The 22,909-nt window shown below is 46.0% G+C and overlaps 1 long non-coding RNA gene across 1 annotated transcript; it reads right to left on the reverse strand.

The window, feature by feature from the left end:
- Positions 1-4,524: 4,524 nt before the first annotated feature.
- On the reverse strand, positions 4,525-10,646 carry LOC115480503. Its single transcript, XR_003943835.1, has 3 exons — positions 10,636-10,646; positions 7,753-7,757; positions 4,525-4,605 (listed from the first exon to the last, which is right to left on the reverse strand). It is a non-coding gene; the product is annotated as an uncharacterized LOC115480503 (long non-coding RNA).
- Between the last annotated feature and the right edge of the window lie 12,263 nt (positions 10,647-22,909).

Below are 22,909 nucleotides of genomic sequence, written 5' to 3' on the forward strand. Positions count from 1 at the left end.
GCTGCCAGTGCCTGCAACTGTCTGGGTCTGTGGAGCTGACGGCGGGCGGGGTGGGCGTCGGTGGCAGGAGTGGAGCGGCCAAGCGGGAACAGGAGGACTTCAGGAGCAGTCCGAGCGGAGGTCGGAGGCAGAGTTGAGGCGTGCCGCGTGGGGCCCTATGCGGCCGCCTCGGTTGCCTCTGCCTAAGACCGGCCCTGCATCCAGCACCCACTAGTATATAGAAATTAGAAACTAAAGATATAGCAACTGCTTCCATCTGAACAATTACATGTTCATCATGTGGATGTGCCAAATTAGTACTTTACCCCGCCTCAAGTTTACATTGATTTTACTTTTTTATACCTCCACTTATGCTACAGTCTGGAAGTGTGAGGAGGTGGGGTATTTTTACATTTCATATGATAAAAAAAGGCAGTAAACACAAACTCAACCAGCCTAACCATATTGAAAAACAAAACAAAAAACTATTACATACATGATGAAACCCCACAATTAGAGGATCAACATGGCTGCATTTCAGCATGAACTTGCATCAGAGTACAATTGTCAATACCTTAACAAAATACCACTATTTGTTCTATGGTAGCACACTTGAATTGGGAAAATCAAAGATAAATTATAAACCACAAAAAACACAGGAAGGGGAACTGAGAAAACATGTAGAACTTATGGAAGTGGTGTGATATTGGGAGGAGGTTGACCAGGAGGGAAGAAATCAGGGGAGAAGTAGTTTGAAAAAAGTGATACTCTAACCTAACTACTATGTTTATCTCAGTTTATATGCAGCAGAAGTTGGAACTACTTCACTTATGGATCACAGGAGAGACCCCAATGGCTCTAGACTGAGCCAATATTTTAGGGTCCATTTTCAAACATACGTCTTAATCTCACTGGTCTCCCCCATGGCAAGTTTGGTATTAGAACTACATAATAACTCAAGGGGCAAAAAACCTGAAAATGTAATCATTAACAAGAACCCAAAACATATACTAAACAAAATGCACTCCTAGCATAACATAAAACCTTAGAACACGCAACCTATATGGACCAAAATCTCACAGCAGCAAAGTTTTACCATAGTGGAAAACCACATCATTAGTATGGCTTGTTGTAAAATTAATATAATTTTACATATACCATAGCCATGCGGAGGAGTGGCCTAGTGGTTAGGGTGGTGGACTTTGGTCCTGGGGAACTGAGTTCAATTCCCACTTCAGGCACAGGCAGCTCCTTGTGACTCTGGGCAAGTCACTTAACCCTCCATTACCCCATATAAGCCGCATTGAGCCGGCCATGAGTGGGAAAGCACGGGGTACAAATGTAACAAAAATAAAATAGATACTATTGGAGATTCTACATGGAATGTTGCTATTCCACTAGCAACATTCCATGTAGAAGCCTGCGCGGCCACATTGGTGATCTGCAAGGGCCGACTTCTACATGGAATGTTGCTAGTGGAATAGCAACATTCCATGTAGAATCTCAAATAGTAGCAACAGTGGAGGAGTGGCCTAGAGGTGGTTAGGGTGGTGGACTGTTGATTCCCACTTCAGGCACAGGCAGCTCCTTGTGACTCTGGGCAAGTCACTTAACCCTCCATTGCCCCATGTAAGCCGCATTGAGCCTGCCATGAGTGGGAAAGCGCGGGGTACAAATGTAACAAAATAAAAATAAATAAAAATAAAAACCTCTAAGAGCAAAATGAAAGTGCCTGGTTGGGGGGGGGGGGGGGGGGGGGGGGAATGGAGAATGTGATAAACAAAAAGAGAAAAATATTGCTACCACTTACGGATATAGTCAATCAAAGGAATTAGATTAGTGCTGCTGCTGCTCTGATTTCCCCCACTTTTAATTTTTTTAAATGTCTCTTCCCTGATGCAGTTGTTTTCAGATTGACAAGCAGCTTTAGGTGAGTGATAATCTTGTACATTTTTCAAACTAGGATGGTTTTATAGACTACCCAATCTTACTTTCACAATGGTAAGTCTTCTTTCCCTACATTTGCACTTTGGAGATCTTTGTGTTTAATAAAAGCATTTAATATAATTGTACATGCATAATTTAATAAGCCATATGAATAAATAGGTTTTGCACAATGGCTCCAAGTTCTTGCTAATGCTTGGCATTTTGGAACCGGGTGAGAGGGGTTTTTTTTAAATGGAGAAATCAGATTATATCGCCTGATTTTTTTTCTTGAATCCCTTCAGACCGGTCTATACATATAGGCAGACATTCTCCTGTGACCACAGAACCCCAATTTGCACAGCCACAGAAAGCATTCAAATCCCAGGTAATGTAGACTAAGGATATCTGATGGAGTGCCCACCTGGGTCACTATCCCAAACTTGGGTGTTGCAATCCCATTTGGGATCTTGACACATAGGGGGTTGTTTACTAAAGCTTAGCTCGAGTTATCTGCAGCAGGGCCCATGGGAATAAAATGGGCCCTGCTGCAGATAACTCGAGCTAAGCTTTAGTAAACAGGGGGAATAGTTTGGTAAGTTCTGCTATAAAGGGTCCTATGCAGACCAATTAGCACTTCCATAACAAAGCAAACATAATTAATTTTTTCCTCACAACCAAGGGGCAAGAAACAAGAGATAACCCACATTCAAATCCCTTAACAAAAGAATAGTCCTACTACAGGCTGAAGAAAAAAGAGAGACTAGAAAGGTATGTTCCTTCTACAACCATCCTTCTCCAGAATACAGGCAGGTTCTGGACTGGTCTGCAGGGACTCAAGAAAAGAAAATTTGCAGGTAAGATCTGATTTCTCCTCTCATCTTCTCTCCAGCCCAGATAGTACCTATTGAGGGAAGAGTCCACACAAGCCTGCTTTCAATACACTAGCTCCAACGGCCACATCCTGACAAGTCTACACAAATGAAAGCAATGATGATCACATGTCCACTCTGAAAATGTCTTGAGACTTTAAGAGTAAACAAAACAAAAAAAGGAGTGGAAAGGGAATGGGATGTGATGCCTTTCTGTGGTTTTTGCAACTACACGCATCATGGTTTACATAGAGGGGCATAATCGAACGGCACTGGCCAAATAGATGGCCGGCCATCACTATGGCCAGCGCCGTGAATGGAGGAGCAAACCGTATTTTCGAAAGGAAATGGCCGGCCATCTTTCATTTTGATAATACGCCAGGACCTGGCCAAATCTCAGCATTTTGGCCGGTTTTAGATATGGCCGGCATTGATTTCCGCTGATAATGGAAACCAATGCCGGCAATCTCAAACCCAGCCAAATGCAAGGTATTTGGTCGTGGGAGGAGCCGGTATTTGGTCGTGGGAGGAGCCAGCATTTGTTGTGCACTCGTTCCCCTGACATGCCAGCACACCAACTGGGCACCCTAGGGGGCACTTCTAAAAAGCAAGAAAAAAATTTACAATACCTCCGAGGTGCATGGCTCCCTTCCCTTGGGTGCTGAGCCCTCCAAAACCCACTCTCCACAATTCTACACCATTACCATAGCCCTTTGACATTTGAGGCTGGCATAGAGGCTGGCAAAAAAGTGTTTCATTTTTATTTTTTTTAGTGTGGGAGGGGGTTAGTGACCACTGGGGGAGTACAGGGAGGTCATCCCCAATTCCCTCCGGTGGTCATTTAGGGCACTTTTTTGGGACTTGTTTGTGGGGAAAAAAAGGGTCCAAAAAGTGACCTAAATGCTCGCTAAAAATGGCAATTTTTTTCGATTATCGGCGAAAGCTGGCCATTTCTGTTCAGCCTATAACCATGGCATCTAACAGGACCATAAGGTTTTTTTGGTGCGGGGGGGGGGGGGGGGGGGGGGGGGGGGGGGGGGGGGAGAGAGAGAGATTGTTGGTTAAAGGCAAATGCAATCACTTTTTAAGATCAAAACAAAGGGAAATCTAGAAATAAGATCAAAACAACTACTAAGAAAACAAGCAAGGCAATTGTTTTGTGATGTCAAAGAAAATAGAATTCATAATACATAAGTGATTTTTTTTAAGTTCCAATATTCACTTTTTCCAAATACAAAAAATCTGTTACAACTTAACACAATAAGCATGTGCGAAGTTTACAGAACTTGGACATTGTATAAAAGTTACACACTTTAGATTATCTTTCCCCTGTATTAAGCAAAGGAATCATTTATCCTGATGAAATATTAACAGCGGCTAAACCCACAGTAAAAAGTTACATAAAATTCCTTTAAAAAAAATCATAATTACCATAAAACATATCTTTCCGCTATCTTATTTCCTTAAATGAAGTAAAGGACAGAACATTTGCATGTAGAATTTACACAGAACTTAGAGAGAAAACAGGAAGGCAGGAGCAACTCACATATATGCCAGATTTGGCTTGTAGCTATTTTAGATTGGGGGAATTGGGAGAGGGAAAACAACTAAACTTATAACCAGAGAAAGAAAAGGGAAAAAAAGGGGGTGGTGTGGGTGAGGAAAGATGAACCTTACCAATATTCTAGAAACATTTTATTTTACTTGGAAATGGTGGTATCAGTCACAAAATGCTGTATTTGTTTTTCAATGGGAGATGGTAAAGGGCATGCATACACGGTGAAAAAAAAAATGGACAAAAGCAAGGTATACACATGTTTTCAGCTATCTGCTACAATGTCCCATGTTGTCTCCATTCACGCTGCTTCACTGAGTGCTGGAGCCTCCCTGTGAGCTGCCTGAATTGCTCTCGTAGTCGTAGCTTGGGTTCCACTGACTCTGGTTCTGATAGTACTTGGACATAAATGAAGGAAATGGAGTATTCTAGCCAATCAGCAAGACTGTACTTGCAGAGGGCAGCCCCCCATTCTGTTTGGATCAAAAGAAACAAAAAGCTGGGTGGACTTTCTATGGGCTTTAGTCCACTCCAGATAGAAGGCCAAGGCTCTTTTGCAGTGCGAAGTACATTTCCACTTTTGTGTGCCTTTGACTGGCTCCAGCACAGCATAGCCACTTTAAAAGTGACTGTCCCAGATGACTTGCCGGTCAGGGGGAGGCTGAAGTTTTTTCAAAAAAAGGTTGCCCCTTGTAACCTCCGACAAATGGGTCCTACAAATTGTCCATTTGGATTAGACCCTGTATTGGCTAGAGAGACCGCCAGATTGCCCGAGAGCAAATCACTTCAGCTCTCAGCATAAGCAGGTGCTTACAGAGGAACTCTTCACCCTTCTAAAGGTCCATGTGGTCAAGCCCGTTCCAGGGGAAGAAGGGAAGGAATTCAATTCCAGCTACTTCCTTGTGCAAAAGAAGACGGGTGGGGGATGTGGGGATGTGTCCCATCCTAAACCTAAGGGCCCTGAACAAATTCCTGGTCAAAGAAAAGTTCAGAATGGTTTCCCTGGGCACCCTTCCCCCCATAATTCAGAAAAATAATTGGCTATGCTCTCTGGATTTAAAGGATGCTTACACTCGCTTCCAGATAATTCCAGCTCACAGGTGGTATCTTCGATTCCAGCTGTGGACACATCACTTCCAGTACCACGTGTTGCTTTCTAGCCTTGTGTCAGCTCCACGGGTTTTCACAAAGTGTCTTGCTATAGTTGCAGCATCGCTAAGCAGACTGGTAGTCCATGTGTACCCCTGTTTCGATGATTGGCTAGTGAACAGCATGTCAAAGGATGGTGCTCAGGGGTCCATGCCTGTTAGAGCTACTAGGTTTCGTTTTAAACTATCCCAAGTCCCATAGTAACAAAGTAAATGACGGCAGATAAAGACCTGTATGGTCCATCCAGTCTGCCCAACAAGATAAACTCATTTTACATGGTATGTGATACTTTATACCCGAGTTTGATTTGTCCTTGCCATTCTCAGGGCACAGACCGTAGACGTCTGCCCAGCACTGTTCTTGTACTATGTTCTGAAGCTAACGTTGAAACCCCTTAAAATTTACACTCCAGTCCATCCATATCTATTCAGTCACGATCAGGGCGTAGACTGTAGAAGTCTGCCCAGCACTGGTTTTGCTTCCCAATTACCGGCGTCGCCACCTAATCTCTGCTAAGATTCCGCAGATCCATTCCTTCTAAACAGGATTCCTTTGAGTTTATCCCACACATGTTTGAATTCCAATACCGTTTCCATCTCCACCACCTCCTGCGGGAGGGCATTCCACATATCCACCACCCTCTCCGTGAAAAAATACTTCCTGATATTACTCCTGAGTATGCCCCCCTTCAACCTCAATTCATGTCCTCTAGTTCTACCGCCTTCCTGTCTCCGGAAAAGATTCATTTGCGGATTAACACCTTTCAAATATTTGAACCTGTGTATCATGTCATCCGTTTCTCCTTTCCTTCAAGGTATACATGTTCAGGTCAACAAGTCTCTCCTTGTACGGTTTGCAACGCAAATCCCATACCATTGTCGTAGCTTTTCTTTGCACCGCTTCCAGTCTTTTTACATCTTTAGCAAGATGCCTCCAAAATTGACCACAATACTCCAAGTGGGGCCTCACCAACGAAGATTGAGCTGCAAAGAGATCTACCGAGGGGGGTATCCTACACTTGGAAGACCTCACAGGCAACACCCATGTTGAGTGATCACTTGTGCGTTTGCATGACCCTGCTGATAACGTTAATTTGGTTCTCTCCAGAATAGAGTTCACCTTGTGCTTTAGGTCCATGTCATCTGTCTACTGTGAAAGCTTCAAAGGCATAGCAATTGTTAGGTTTCCACACGGAGTACAGGGTTTGTGAGCCCTTGGACCACTGCCGAGGAGCGGCAGTGGCAGGCAAAACCACCCCACACAGGGGTAAGGCAGAACTCTGGCAGGGCCAGCTAGACTTCACCTGCACTTGGCCGCCCTACCCCAGGAGTTGAGCCCCTGGCTGCAGGCGGCCGGCAGGACTTACTGAACAGGGCAAGGACTGGATACCAGCAAAGCTGAACAGGGACTGCGGGTCAGAGAGGTCAGGAATAAACCTGGGCAGCAAGGCAGGGAATGGACAAGCTAAAGGACATGAACTGAAAGCTGCAAGCAGCCACTGACACAGGGAACCAACACTGATAGACAAGGGACAGAAATGAAAGCTGCAAGCAACCACTGACACAGGAAACACAGACCACCCAAAGACTACACACAGAAAAACCAACCAGAACCAAGACTAGGAAACAAACAATGAACCTAAACTACACACAGACTAACTAGAAATCGGGCAAGAATCTCAGATCAAACACTGGACAAGGCAGAAGTGCACAAGCACCAACAAACCAGGGCCTTAGGCAATGCAAAGGCAGAAGCTTCCAGGTGACTAATAAAGGCCACATACAAGGGAGTTCACCAGGTAAGGGTGCTGCTAAGTTCCAAAACTCCCAAGACAATCTGGGAGGCTGGAAGATCCAGACTGGACCGTCATGACTTCTGGAACATGGGAAACAGCAACCAAACAGTCCATTGCAGCCACTGGGTCTGACCACCAGGTGGCGAAATGAATGAGAGCCTGACACAGGGGCACAATTGTAACAGCAATAGCCTATTGTCACTGTTACTACCGTGTTTCCCCGAAAATAGGGCATCCCCATAAAATAAGACCTACCGAGGTTTTTGGTGCCCTTAGAAAATATAAGGCCTCCCCCGAAAGTAAGGCCTAGCAAAGTTTTGTTTTTCCCGGTAAGTAGGGTCCCCCCTCCCTGAGATCGCCGGGCCCCCCTCCGTCGTTCTGAAACTAACCCCCCACCCGAGGTCGTCCCCCCCCACCCGAGATGGCGCCCCCACCCGAAGTCGCCGGACCCCAACCCCCTCTGTCGCTCCGAAACTAACCTGCACTTAAGCCTCCTTTCACTTTCCTTCCAGTTCGCAGCAAGCAGCAGCAGTAGGAGGGCAGGCCACTCCTTCCTTCCGTGTCCCGCCCTCGCCTGACGTAACGTAACGTCAGGTGAGGGTGGGGCTCGGAAGGAAGGAGAGGCCTGCCCTGCCCTGCTGCTCCTGCGAACTGGAAGGAAAGTGAAAGGAGGCTTAAGTGCAGGTTAGTTTCGGAGCGACAGAGGGGGTTGGGGTCCGGCGACTTCGGGTGGGGGCGCCATCTCGGGTGGGGGGGGGGGCGACCTCGGGTGGGGGGTTACCGGTAGTTGCAGGAGCGACGGAGGGAAGGTGGGCGGGCCAACCGTGTTTCCCCGAAATATTAAGACATCCCCTGAAAATAAGACCTAGCGCCTTTTTGGGCGCAAAAATTAATATAAGGCAGTGTCTTATATTCGGGGAAACACGGTAATAAATCCTTGTTGGAAAGAAGATTATCAGACAGCCTTAAAAAGGGCTACTATTAGGCCCCTAAAAATGTAGCTTCTGATGATGCCCCTGTATAAGAAGACTCTGGTGAATACTATGTACAATTCTGGAGACTGCACCTTCATAAAGATACACCGTATTTTTCGGACTATAAGACGCACCGGACCATAAGACGCACCTAGGTTTTAGAGGAGGAAAATAAGAAAAAAAATTTTTTTGGACTATAAGACTCACTTTTTTCCTCCTCTAAAACCTAGGTGCGTCTTATGGTCTGGTGTGTCTTGTCCGAATGTAGCGAATTTCCCTCCCTCCGAGTTCCAGGGCTCCCCTCCCTCCCTCCCAGTTCCAGGGCCCCCCCTCCCTCCGAACTTTAAGTCACCTTACCTCGTCAGGGTTACAGCGGCATTTCCTGTGGACCAGTGCTAAGAGAGAGAGAAGGGAAGGGCTGCACGCTTTTCACTGCCGCTGCCGCCTTAACACCAATGAGGAAAGATGACTTAAAATTCAGAGGGGGGGGGGTGGGACTCGCACCGCCGGGACACACCCTCCTCCCATCCCAGGGCCCGCAGCATCGCCCCACTCCTGCCGCGGTGACCCTGCTCCTGCCTCTCTGCTCCACATTCGGACTATAAGACGCACCCACATTTCCCCCCCAAATTTGGAGGGAAAAAAGTGAGTCTTATAGTCCGAAAAATACAGTAAACAGGATGGAGTCGGTCCAGAGGGCAGTTACTAAAATGGTCAGTGGTCATCATAAAGCATATGGTGACAAAGATCTCAATATGTGTAATTTGGAAGAAAGGCAGGAGTGGGGAGATATGATAGAGACATTTAAATACCTGAGTGGCATAAATGCACAGGAGGCTAGTCTCTTTCAATTGACAGGAAGCTCTGGAATGAGGGGGAACAGGATGAAGGTGTAAGGGGATAGACTCGGAAGTAACCTGAGGAAATACTGCTTCATGGAAAGGGTGGCAATTTGTGGATCAACCCTCCCAGTGGAAGTGGTGGAGATGAACACAGTATCTGAATTCAAGAGAGCTTGGACATAGGATCTCTAAGGGAGTGATAGGGAGAGTAGATGGAATGGATGGGCAGACTGGATAGACCATATGTCTATCTGCCTATGCTTATATGGGACTGTGTAGCCAAACATCTTCATGGTATACTTGTCACCATCCACTGGAGACAGAAAAATACTGAACATTCTATGCCTGCATGGTGCCCTTTCTCCATCCACTGGTCAATGGACAACACCCACTTGTTCTGCAACTGGTTTGATATGGAAAAGCTCACCTGTCTTTGAAGAAAAAATTAAAGCTAGCCTGAAGCCTCCCTAGTAGAGCACCAGCATTCAATTTCCAGATCAAGTTTTGAAGGAGCCTCAATACATAGCCTCAGCTGAGGAATATTGTTGCAGTGATACAAAAGAGGAGCAAAAAAAAAAAAACAACCAAAAACCACCCTGCAGGCAGTTGCAAATGAAGGCTAATTGTACCAGAAATAAGCTCTAGTTCAGAGTTGGAAGGTAGAGGATGAAAATGCTGGGTAAAAAAAAAGAAAGAAAAAAAGGTACTGACGACTTAGCACACCTGAAGAATCTGCTATGTAGCTCAGTAAACAACCCCTACTTGCCCTGTCCCACCTCCAAATCATTTACTAAAGTGCTCAAAATGAGTTTCTTAGCCTAATCCTGTGTCCAGGGGTTAGATGGTCAGAATCAGAAAAGCTATTCTGTTGCACAGCAGTGTGAAATACTATGGAGAAGTAACTAGGAAAAAGCAAAATTTTAGCATATGGCTCCTCTTGTCCTGTCATTTACCTGTTGATATTGGCTATAGTTGGGCTGACTGTAGCTCTGTACTGGAGCAGGGGCTGGGGCTGGGGCTGGAGCTGGAGGAGGAGCAGGGGCTGGAGGTGGTACAGGAGCAGGAGCTGGTGCAGCAGGAGCAGTCTGAGGCTGACTATAGCTCTGATTGTATCCGCGGTAGGTCTCATAAATGTAGTTCTGATTACAGCTGCTGCTGTCACCGATGCTCTGGCTGTAGCTGCCACCACCACCACCGTTCTGATTGTAGCTGCTGTCACTACCGCCACTCTGATTGTAGCCGCCGCCACCATCGCTCTGATTGTAGCCACCGCCACCACCACCACTGCTCTGATTGTAGCTGCCGCCACCGCCACCACCGCTCTGTAGCCACCGCCATCACCGCTCTGATTGTAGCTGCCGCCACCACTGATCTGGAGCCGTATGGTAACCCTACCAACCGCTGCTCTGACTGTAGCTGCCACCACCACCACCGTTCTGATTGTAGCTGCTGTCACTACCGCCACTCTGATTGTAGCCGCTGCCGCCATCGCTCTGATTGTAGCCGCTGCCACCACCGCTCTGATTGTAGCCGCCGCCACCCCCACCACCACTGCTGTTTTGATTGTAGCTACCGCCGCCGCTTTGATTGTAGCTACCGCCTCCACTGCTCTGACCGTAGGGTGTCTGGTTATAGTTCTGGCTGTAATTAGACTGAAAACAAAAATTAAACAATTATTCTTCAAGCAAACACTCAAAATGAGCATAAGTGTGGGTTAAATCTAACTACAGTATATCTACCAGATTTATCAACTACGCAGAGGTTATATGGTATAATCCCTATTCTGTGACAAGGGACTACACCAGAGGCTGACCAAATTTTGATTACAGCACCGAAACTGGTCCCAAATCCTTTTTCTGCCCAGTTTTGGCCAAATGATTATTTTCTTTTTTTTGGCAGAAAATGACCATGTGTTTTTGGTGGAAGTCAAAAGTTTGTGCTTTCTCCTTAATTTGTCTCCCTTTCTGCCCCACCCCCAAACTGCTTTGTCCCTCCCTCCTGCCCCCACCCATCTTACATTCCCTGGTGGTCTAGGGGTGTAGCTGGGGCGGGAGTGATCCTCTGTTACTCCTGCCCATTCCAACTCTGCTCCCAACATGGCTACTGTGACTGAGGCATCGCTCCTGCCCTGACTGTACCCACTAGACCATCACAGATTATAAGGTAGTCCTGGTAGTGGTGGGGGAGGGTGCTACACTTTATAAATTTCTTTTTTTTTTTTTTGTACTGTAATTGAAACCAGCTATGAAAATCCACCTCTACAATCCCACCCGCCTAATCACTTCCTCTTTCTTCCCTTACTCAATCTCTGCACATTACTAATTGTATCTGATATTCTGGAATGACAATGTCGTAACAAAACTATGTAAGCCACAAATGCAATAAATAAATAAATAAATAAAAGTAATGCAGTTATGATCTTGCACAATAGTTTATATGGTAAAAAGAGTGCTCCAAATAAATGTTTATGATAAAAAATGTCAGCAATAATTAAGGCTTTAAATTTGGGATGATAAGTTCCTTAGGAATTAGCCTCTCTGTGGAGTTATTTTTATTTATTTATTTATTGCATTTGTATCCCACATTTTCCCACCTCTTTGCAGGCTCAATGTGGCTTACAATACATCATGAGTGATGGAAATATATTAAGAAATAGACATTTAGTGTTACAGAAGAATCTTTGGTGACATGATAATGATAAGACATGATAATAGTATTACAAGCAGATATTATGTTATGTTGTCAGAAGTCACTCTGATTGTGGCACAAAGTCAGCCACTGTACAAGCACTGTGGCTTTTCCTTTCAGTTTTCCTTAGCTGCGTTCCATGTGTGTGGAGGCTATTTTGCTTGAAAGTAAAGGAGAAATTAGGTCTTAACTGGTCATTTCCTTTCCTTTAGGCATCCAAACCGGTCATGACGCTTGGGTTATGCACATCTACCAGCAGATGGAGACTGAGAACAATGACTGAGAATTGTATATGCAGTTTCCAGCCAGGCAACCACTATTTTCACTAATAAAGCAGATGAAAGACACCCAAATTCACCACCCCTCTGTCTCATCCCAAACAGCACTCCACACCGTGGAGCTACATGAAAGGCACCAGAAGAGGCAAAAATGAATGCCACTTCCAAATGCCACAACAAGACTCCAATCCTGTGACAAGTCTTGTGATAAAGTCACCTCCAGGATAGTTGGGTTAAGGCAGTTTCAGTCTGAAATATAAATCCCAGAAGGCATTGCAGGCAAGGAGCCAGAGGGGGAGATGAAGAACCCGGACTGGACTCTTAGCTGCAATCAGGGAAGACATGGGTGTAAGCTGGCAGGTTGTGTAGAGTGGCTGCCACTGGGCAGAAAGAGAGTGAGGAAACCCTGTGTGCAGGAGCTCATCATTGGTCTCATTAGTCTAATGCTTAACTCAGCTGGTATGGGTGTGGGGAAGCTAATGGAAGGAGAATGATTGGTTGTGGTAGCTGAAGCCAGGGATTGATTAGGCAGGTGGGAAGGAGTCCCAGGAGAGTGGAGTCAGTTCAGTTCAGGAGAGAGAAGCAGAAGGTGAGAAGGAGTTGCAGGCTGAAAACCCTTAGGCAAGGAGGTCCCTAAAGTACTGGCAGTTACAGGCTGAAAATCCTTGGGCAGGGAGGTCCCTAAAGTACTGAAGCAGGCTGAGATTCCTTGGGTGAGAGAAAGTCCCAAAAGTATTGAATTCACTGTGAAGCTGATGCAGGGGAAAACCCTTGGGTAGAAGGAGTCCCTAAAATATTGAACTCTCCTGAAGGTAAAGAGGATAGAAGGTAGAAAATGCTGCTTGGTGACTGAACTGAAAGAACTGTTTGTCTGGGGAATTGAATTATTGTTTATTGTGCACTGGATAAAGAGCCCAGACTGAAGCCTGTATTGAATCCTGGTATGTGCTATACTGCTGTTGGAACTGTGTACTAAAAACCTGCATGGAATAAAAGTCCTTTAGATTGAAGTTACTGGTGGACATCTATTTATTCATTGTACCGGGAGCCTGTGGCTGGAGGAGATTGTTCTATCCTTGGCTGCACAAGAGAGGTACCTGGTTACAGTCTATGGAACAGGAAAAATAAAATGCTGAGGTGATTCTCCACATCTTGGCTCACTGCTTGCATGTTACTGTTTTCAGGTTTTTTTTTCTTTACAAAAAGAACCACAAATCACAGCAATGGATCAAAGCGAGAAACATTGACCCCAAAAGGCTCGAGTAGAAAAGGTAGCTTCATACCATAAAAGCAAATTCTCACACCTGAAAGACAAAGACAGAGGGTGGGTTCTTGACCGGTCTGGATGTCTGAAGGAAAGAAAATTAGCAGGTAAGACCTAATTTCTCCATCCTTAGGCAGCAATTCAAACAGGTCAAGATGCTTGGGAAGTACCAAAGCAGTAATTCTAAGGGTGGGGACATCAAAAGGCCCAACATCAGTACCTCCCAAAAACCGCATCTTGCAATGCCTGTGCATCTAACCTGTATGCTTCACAAAAGAATGCAATGAAGACCACACCGCAGCTTGACATATGGTCCTGAGAGGGAATAAAACTATTCACCACCCAATAAGCTGCCGTGCCTCTGGTAGAATGAGCCTTCAGCACCGGCAGCACGCTCTGGCCTTTCAGCACGCAGGCGGAGGCAATTGCTTTCTTAATCCATTTGGCAATAGAAGTCTTCGAGGCCGCCGCCCCTTTCTTAGGATCACCACACTGCACAGACAGTGGGGCATGCGATGAAACTACAGTGTAGTAAATTTAAAACAAATCGGAGAAAATGTTTCTTCACCCAACGCGTAATTAAACTCTGGAATTCGTTGCCGGAGAACATGGTGAAGGCGGTTAGCTTGGCAGAGTTTAAAAAGGGGTTAGACGGTTTCCTAAAGGACAAGTCCATAAACCGCTACTAAATGGACTTAGGAAAAATCCACAATTCCGGGACTAACATGTATAGAATGTTTGTATGTTTGGGAAGCTTGCCAGGTGCCCTTGGCCTGGATTGGCCGCTGTCGTGGACAGGATGCTGGGCTCGATGGACCCTTGTTCTTTTCTCAATGTGGCATTACTTATGTACTTATGATCTATGAAACTCTTTCATTCTCTGAAAGTAGAATTGCAGTGCCCACTTAAAATCAGATGAGCCAGATACCTCTGCTCTCTGTCCTCTGAAATATCTCCTGAGACAGACAAGGAAATGACCTGCTTCATATGAAACATGGGCACCACCTTAGACACAAAGGACGGATCAGTCCGCAAAGTAACCTTCTCTGCAAAAAACTCCACAAAGGGAGACCCACATGACAAAGCCTGTAACTTTGAAATTCTCAGAACCAAGGATATGGCGACCAAGAAAACCGCTCAAAGTCATATCCTTCAAGGTAGCTGAGGAAAAAGGCTCAAAGAACGTAGAGACCATTATATCCAGACCAAATTCAAATCCCAAGGAAGCACCAGTGGGTGATGTGGGAGCTACAACAGCTTAACCCCACTGAGAAAATGGACTACATCTGGAATAGCAGCCAAGGACGTAACCTGCACCTTGCTGCAGAAACACGCCAACGCCACTAACTGTTCATTTAAAGATGCTAGGGACAATCCCCTCTCCATGCCCGCCTGGAGAAAATCCAAGATGGCTGGAACTGAAGCCAGAAGAGGTGACAAAACCACCTGCGCAAACCAAGCCTCAAACATGCGTCACACTCTAATATATGCCAAGGATGTGGACCGCTTCAGCGAGCCTAAAATAGTAGAAATCATCTGCACAAAGTACCCTTTCTTCCTCAACCGCGCCCATTCAAGAGCCATGAGGCAAGTGAGAAGGGAGACGGATCCGGCATCACCACGCGCTCTCAACTCAGAAGGAAGGGGAACTCCCACAAAAGAAGGAAATTGTCTACCAGAAGAAGAACATTTTTCCCATCCCATGGCCCCCGGGGACAATTTGGTGCTATCAGGATCACCCGGCAAGCATGAGCCTCCACATATTGTATTACATGACCGATCAATGGCCATAGAGAAACATGTATAGCAGGCAGTCGGACGGCCAAAGAAGAATCAGAGCATCGATCCCCTCCGACTTCCAGTCCCGTCACCAACTGAAAAACCGCAGAACTTGCTCATTGCGCACCGCTGCCATCAGATCAAACGCCAGGCACCCCTAGCGACTGACCACTGCCTGGAAGGCCTCCATAGCTAGAGACCAAACCCCTGGATCCAACGCATACCTGCTCAGAAAGTCCACTTGAATGTTGCCTATCCCAGCCACATGGGCTGCAGACAGCGCATGGGCTACAGACAGCATTGACAAATGACGTTCAGCCCAACGCAAAAGTGACCACGGCCGACTACGAGACCCACCTTGCTGACATACATCACCACTGTTGCATTGTTGGACAGCACCCGCACTGCTTTTCTGACTAGCAAGGGCTGAAAGGCTGCCAGAGCAAGACTTTGGTCTCTAAAAAGTGACTGATGGACCACAGCATCTCTTGAGACGACCACTGCCCCTGAACCACCAGACAATGGGTCCCCCAGCTGGTGAGACTGGCATCCGTTGTCATGATGGTCCCCCTCTGGAGTTTCTAAAGGCACACCTGATATCAAGTTGGCGGTTTCCAACCACCACTAGAGACTGGTGCAGGCCTCTCCCATCAGAGGAACTCCTTTCTCCACCACATCTGGTTGTGGAGACCAACGGGTCAGAAGCACCCACTGCAGAGGTTGAATATGAGTTCAAGCCCACGGAAACACCTCCAGGGTTGCTGACATGGACCCCAACACCTGCAGAAAATCCCAAGCCTGCAATTTGAGCCTCCTGTACTTGGTAAGAATTAATAGGGCTGCAAGTTAATCACAGCTAACTGCAATTAATGCATTATTAATCATGAATTAAAAAATGAATCATAGTGCAGCATTTCCCGTCTCCTCCAAACATCTCTTCTGCTCTCTTCCACTCCCAAACCCTGTCCCCAGCGCTATCCAGCATCTCCCCCCCCCCCCCCACCTGCGATTCCATGGTGATGGGAGGGAGGGAGAGATGGACAACAAGAGGAAGGAAGGAAGGAAGGAAGGAAGAGAGAAAGATAATGGACCCTGGAAAGAAAGATATAATACATCTGGGTGGAGAGGGACAGATGAAGGATCTAGGGGTAGGAAGAATGGAGATATCTGTACCACTCTTTGCTCCTCTGACCCCCCCCCCCCCCCCCATCCTATCTAATATTGTAGTTCTACCCTATAGTGGGTCAGGTCCTGTCCCCCTCTACTTGATTTTCTGTCTTTTCCTTTATTTTTAGAATGTAAGCCACCCTGAAGGCCTCCCATAGGGCAGGATAGCAGAACTATAAAGCAAAGATACTTACCTGTAGCAGGTATTCTCCGAGGACAGCAGGCTTCTTATTCTCACAAGTGGGTAGACGCCGTCCGGCCCAGCAAATTTGCCACAGAAAAAACTAGAGCTTTTAGGAGCACGAGTCACACTCCAGTGCATTCCTGCCTGCCTTAGTTTAATACTAAAGCAAAAAAAAAAACAACTAAAAACATGCAAATAGACAACTCCAAGGGGAGGTGGGTGGGACTGTGAGAATAAGAAGCCTGCTGTACTTAGAGAATACCTGCTACAGATAAGTTATCTTCGCTTTATAGTTCTGCTATCCTGCCCTATGGGAGGCCTTCAGGGCGGCTTACAATCTAAAGGAAAAGCCAGAAAATCAAGTAGAGGACAAGAAGCAGTGGCGTAGCCAAGGGTGGGCCTGGATGGGCCCAGGCCCACCCAGTAGCGGCACACCTATGATGTGGCTGGCAGGGGGGCAGGGATCCCTAAGCCTCACCAGCCAAAAACTCCCAACAACTGTCCCTCCTGCATACCTTATAAATACCAGATCTTCACCTGCAGCGAGCAGCGACTGATACATACTATTCACACCAGCCCCACAGCCTTCCCTCTGATGTATTCCCACCTATGCGGAAACAGGAAGTTGCATCAGAGGAAAGGCTGTGGGGCCAACATGAGCAGTGTGTATTAGTTGCTGCATGCGAGGGAGGGAGGATGTTTGAGAGACCAAATGGCATGCAGGCGAGAGAGGGAGAGACCAAATTACTTGTGGGACAGGGCAAAGTTATTCTGCCCACCAATCCTGGGCCCAGGCCCACCCAAAATTGGGTGTCTGGCTATGCCCCTGACAAGAAGACTTGCTTATTCTCACAAGTGGGAAATCCCTAGCATCCAGGCTCACCAAAACAACAAACATTGGTCAATTGGGCCTCGCAACGGCAAGGACTGTACAACCCCTGGCTGCCTTTCTGGGCAGACTGGTTGAGCCACGCCAGTCTATCTGCCATTTATTATAAGACGTTCCAGTGCTTTCCCAAGCAAACTTGTGGCCCCAACAGTACTGCTGCAGAGGCATAGTGCTGTGATGTGCTCCTGCCCCTCTGTGCTGGAATAGCCCTCAGGCTATGATGCATGGGACAGTGTCTGGTCGCCATGCACTGGTTCTGTCTCGGGGGTGGGGAGACCCCACCTTCTTCCTGTATCCTCAGGGGTCCTGAGCCAACTTAACAGCAAATAAGGTTTAAAGGTGGTAGACTGGCTATACAGATTTTACTAATAGAGTATCCCCCCCCCCCCCATATTAGTGATGGACATTCTCACCCTAGACGTTGGTTCCATCAGTCTTACCTTTGCTGTTCGTGCATAAATGTGGTCACCCAATTCCCACCATTTCTTCAAAGCTGCTTCAACAGCTGCCACTATCTTCTTAAATTTGGCCTCATTCACAAATCCATCCCCATTCTGTCCAAAAGGAGAGATTAGAAGAACCCAAAAAGCACATTAAACAACAGAAAGAGAAAAGCACAGTATTTGGATTATCTGGGCGTTCTGCCCCCATGTGGATGGAGGCAGGCCGTTTGTTGTTTATGTGAATATGTTGAGCATCGTCTAACGGATTACAGTGCCTTTATCTTTAAAATGCCTAAGACTACAAATGCCTGTAATAGGCTCTTTTGGAGCACATGTCCCAGATCCCTGTGTCTTATGGGGCTTTACTGGCCTGCCTTGTTCCTTGTGCATGCTAGGATAGTTGCCCTCCCCCCTCCTTCATCGTGTCTGTAAGAGAGAACCTGCATCATTCTCCTCTGTGAACTGTTATCTGCCTAAGCTGTACTTTGCTGTATGACCCCTTTTCAAAGCACTGTGACACTATCAAGATTTTACCAGTATAAGAGGTATATACACAACATTGCTCCCAGCTTCTCTCTTGCATGGAGAGAGGGCTAGTTGAGAACAGACTCCCCAGTTTGCAACGCAAAATTTCATATCCGGCACATCTGAACTGCAAGTCATTTTTTCCTTATTTGATTACTGCATTAAAGATGATTTTGGTTCAAGAGAGTTTCAAGTCTTCTCATAGTGATGTTCTATACTCTGGTTTAGCTGCACGTTATCATGCAGGCATTAAGAAGGCAGAACACGGGGGCTTTGCCTATAAAGCAATGCTTTCTTGTGCCTTTAGTACCCACTGCTCCGGGGGGGGGGGGGGGGGGTGCAGTGTGGAGCAGAGTTCTTTGCCCCTTGTGTCAATAATTCTAGCTTCAGTGTAGACTTTACACTCTAGAAAGCATCTCAAAATAGCACGATGCTAATCTTAAGAGACCCCCTTGCTGAGAGAGAAGTCTGTGGCCCCCTATTGCCACCACTCTCTTACCTTTTTCGAATGCACCAGTTTGCCTTCAACAGTGACTTCAAACCAGCCTGTGGTGGTACGGGTCCCTTCTCCAGTCTACAGTTGGGAAGAAAGTTGAGAATTTAAAGCTCTGAAATAAGAAGGTGGGGACTGAAAGGGTCCAACTGCCAATATGCTGGTTGCACCAAACACCTCAAAATACCACTTCACTACTTTGTTATGTATCCCTTTGACTATGCATTTAATAAAGACTTCTTATAAATTAAAAAAAATATATCACTTCACAGCAACTCAATCTGTCATCTTGTGCATTGAATTCACAAGAATTCTTATACATTTAATGAACAGAAACCAACTTGTCTGGCCTAGTGGTTAAAGCCTCAGCCTGAATAATTGGAGAGTCCTGGTTTGAATCCCTCTCCTCCCTCCAACACTCCTTTGGACCTTGGACAAGTCATGTCAATTGCCTCAGGTACAGGTTTATAAGCCCCTGGAGCAGGGAATTACCTACTTGTACAAGAAGTTAAATGTTGGGAAGCAGTAAAGTTTTCAGTAGGAAAAGCAGGGAATAGAAAGATAAATAAAAATAAAAAAAAACTCAGCTACAGAAATCGGAGACCTTATGTTGGCTGCTAATACCAAAATAACGATGCACAGATAAACAGTGTTGTACTATGTTATGGTCTTATTCCAGGAAAGTTAATGGTTAATTGTATATGTAATTAATTAATAAATAAATAAAAAATCTCATCAATTCAGTATAACATTAAAAAGGGGTCCTTTCCAGTCTCCAACAGGCCATGCAACCTCCCATGGACCCATTCAGCTCCCACCTTCCTATTAATGTAGGACCTGCAAGAACCCTTAATCTTACAAATAGCTGGCTAAGCTTGCTAGTGCGGCGGACTTGGCTTGGGGGTTATTGAGCCAGAGGCTGAAGCGGCTTGGGTATGTCCAGGGTTAAGATATGTTTGTATTCGAAATAAAGCTGCGGCCCAGTTGTGCCACTTAAAGAAATACTATGTCTGAAGTCTTTATTGGGGGGTTATGGTGGTAAAGAGAAGAATGATGGGCCCGAGGGGTCTCGGTTGCCTATGTTAACACCCAGTACACAGCCTGCTCAACTGCTGCTGGTGTAAGGGTATAATAACGCCTGCATTAAGGCTTTCAAATGCTGTATGCCGGGCCTTATTCAGCATGTGCATGTGTCCTGCACACTATCTATACCCACCAATAATCCCAACCTCTTTTTTTTTTCCAGCTATTTGTAAGATTAAGGGTTCTTGCAGGTCCTACATTAATAGGAAGGTGGGAGCTGAATGGGTCCATGGGAGGTTGCATGGCCTGTTAGAGACTGGAAAGGACCCCTTTTTAATGTTATACTGAATTGATGAGATTTATTTATTTATTACATATACAATTAACCATTAACTTTCCTGGAATAAGACCATAACATAGTACAACACTGTTTATCTGTGCATCATTTTTGGTATTAACTATTATCTTGCCAAGCTGCCACTTTTGTGCAAGATAATGCTTAACATGAGAATCCCGATAGAGATAGGATGGGAAATGCCAAGCACTAGGCCGTCTTCCCACCAAGACACCCTGTAGATCCAATTATATTAAGAAATGATCTGACAATGTAGGAAGATCTATAGACGCATCCACTACCCTAAAAACATTGGAAGATGTCACAAAAATATAATCCAGGCGGGACATAGACGCATGCACCCTGGCCACATGAGTAATGTCTTTATCCAAAGGATGGAAAATCCACCAGGGGTCTACTAAATCCAAAACCTGACAAAAATGCTGTAAGTCTTGACTAGCCCTAAGCTCTATATGACCCGTTCCCCCCCCCCCCAAGCAATCTAGAAAAGGGTTCTTCATGGGTCCCCCATGATGAAAAGAGGTAAATATAAAAAAAGGCCTAGCAGTCATGATTAAATCTTGAAAAATGGAAAGTGTGAACACATTAGGTGCATAAACAATGAAGATAACCATCAAATGGGCCAATACATATCATCCATTTACACTGTAAAATTGCCACCCCTGCACTATGAGTGGTGCCCAGAAGAATAATGCACCTCCCCCACCCAACTACTCTTCAATTTTTGGTGCCCCCATTGTAGAAATATGCTGTCACTTGCTGTCAGTGAAATACAGGCCAGGGGCTCAGGCTAAGAGCTAGGCCTTTTTAAAAATCATAGATTACTTCTGACCCAGAGATACATTTCACTGCAGCAGAAGCTGTTCTCAGAGAGCTGACGGTGGGGTGGGGGGGGGGGGGGGTGGAATCTGCTCTGTAAACAATATACAAGACTGGTGCTAGCAAGAAAGTCACAAGCAGGAATGTTTTGGCTAATGAAAGATAGTAGTGGGTCAGGTGCAAGTAGAGGGGGGAGCTGAAGAGGGCAGAATGACATATGAAGTCATTTCTTCCATGAATGGAAACATATGAACTCATATTTACCAACTGATGATGGCTAAAGAGTTCTGGTGAGAAAGTTAGGGTCCATAGGCTTGAATAGGACCGAAAAGGTATAAAAAGGGCAGTCTGCTAGGGTAGGGGTGGAGAAGGCTGAAGATAGAGGACAGACTGCACCTGCTGTGTGAAGCGTGGTCCCATCGTGTTCCAGAGATTAATGCCTAATTTGCCTGTACTGCCTTTTGGGTAAGATACTGATGCTAATAAACCATATCATTAAATCCACTGAATCCTGGGTGTCTTTCTGATGTTGTAGCCTGTTTCTGCCCAGACTGTGTAAAACCGTCTGAGCAAGTACTAGGTCAGAATAAATAATCATCTAAAGGGAATATGATTCAGGGTGGAAGAAATCCTAATGCTTCCTCTGCCCAAATTGTTAATACTAAGGCCCTATAGCTCCCGCTGCATAGCTTCTGCTGCCCCTATCATATTCATTACAGACCCGAAAATATTCACCATCTGTGAGATGGGTTTTCTGAAGGCAAGTGATATGCACACCCTTTCTTTTCAGTTCCTGTAAGATTTTCTTCTTTTAATGGGCGAATTGATACCCGCCACATTCCAAGAGCCAAATTCTCAAGGGGGATCCTACCACAGAATCAACAAACAGTTGGAGAGAAAAGCTACAGAGCTATCCATGAGGACCCGGTGCCTAGCCCTCAACAAGTCTACCCAGCAACTCCACACCAGAGGCGTAGCTAGGTGGGGTGCAAAACAGATTTTGAATAAAATGGCGCCTATGCGGATCAGCCCTTCAGCTTCACACTGACGCCTATTTTACAAAAGGTCTGCTCCCCCTGACATCAAAACCTGGCTACGCTTCTGCTCCACACACCACCTAGGCCCCACGTTACACACACCAACAATCATCCAACCACACCCGTAGCATCCTCAATCCCGAAGTTCCCTCTTGCACTCATACCCACACAGACACCTACCCCCTTCCACCCAACACAGACATACACAGAATCCACGACTCATCATTCTATGTAAATGTTTGATTTTTACGTATGTTTCCCATCAGATTATATTGGTAGCACTGTTTATGGCCACAAGGTGGTGCCACAAACATTGCAACTTACATCCTGCTGCGTTTCAGCACATGAGAGAAACTAGAGACCAGATTTCAAAGGAATTTGTCAGGGTAACTAAAGCTGTCCACTTGCCCCCAACTTTGAAAGGGGAACAATAAAGGGAGTTTCCCTTTGAAAATTAGCTTGCAGATAGATATCTATGTGCAAAATACTCATGGACCTACAAGTTTCAGGTTTCTTTATAACTTGACTAGTAACAAAGGCCCGTTTCTGAGACCAATGAAATGGGCGCTGGCAAGGTTTTCATCATAGTGTGTATGTTTGAGAGAGTGTGTGTGTGAGTGACTGTGTGAGAGAGAGAGAGAGAGAGAGAGACAGAGTGAATGTGCGAGTGTGTGTGTTTGACATAGAGTGAGGCTGAGTGTGTGTGTGTGTGTGTGTGTGTGTGTGTGTGAGAATGACATTGTGTGTGTGTGTGTGGCAGGAGCCCCCCCTCCGTCTCCCGCCCTCCTTCCTTCTCCCCCCCGTCTTCCCTCCCCTCCCCGTCCCTGCTTCAGGGTCATGAGTCCCCCTCCCTCCGCCTTTCAGGGTCCTGGCCCT

The sequence above is a fragment of the Microcaecilia unicolor genome, chromosome 11, assembly GCF_901765095.1.
Source record: "Microcaecilia unicolor chromosome 11, aMicUni1.1, whole genome shotgun sequence".
Classification (NCBI taxonomy): domain Eukaryota; kingdom Metazoa; phylum Chordata; class Amphibia; order Gymnophiona; family Siphonopidae; genus Microcaecilia; species Microcaecilia unicolor.